General features: G+C 35.4%; 1 protein-coding gene across 7 annotated transcripts in view; it reads right to left on the bottom strand.

The window, feature by feature from the left end:
• The window catches only part of LOC107701012 (poly(U)-binding-splicing factor PUF60-like), a 26241-nt gene that overhangs the window by 15977 nt on the left and 9945 nt on the right, over positions 1-319 (bottom strand). The gene's annotated exons all lie outside the window — the stretch shown is intronic.

Genomic DNA, 319 nt, shown 5'->3' with positions numbered 1-319 from the left:
TGATTAGTGTTATTGTTAGTTTTTTTTTTTTTTTACTGAATGATCAACAATGTCTCAAGCACCACCACCAGTCCTAAATTCAGTTAAAATGACAAATATGCATTAATACGTGGTTACCAAGTTTTAATTCTAAATACTAAAGTTCTATCATTAAAAAATGGGTGAAGGCTAGAAGGGATACGTATGGCGCTACTGGGCATACGCACATCAATACAGCGTAATTTGTCACACTGTACAACAATTACTATTTTTTCATTCTTGTAAGGGTAAGGTTTAGGGTTGGGGTAGACTAGGGATGTGCCGATACGAGTATCAGTAC

Source organism: Sinocyclocheilus anshuiensis, unplaced genomic scaffold, assembly GCF_001515605.1.
Source record: "Sinocyclocheilus anshuiensis isolate Anshui unplaced genomic scaffold, SAMN03320099.WGS_v1.1 scaffold1143, whole genome shotgun sequence".
In the NCBI taxonomy this organism is placed as follows: domain Eukaryota; kingdom Metazoa; phylum Chordata; class Actinopteri; order Cypriniformes; family Cyprinidae; genus Sinocyclocheilus; species Sinocyclocheilus anshuiensis.
This window is presented reverse-complemented; position numbering and strand designations above follow the sequence as displayed.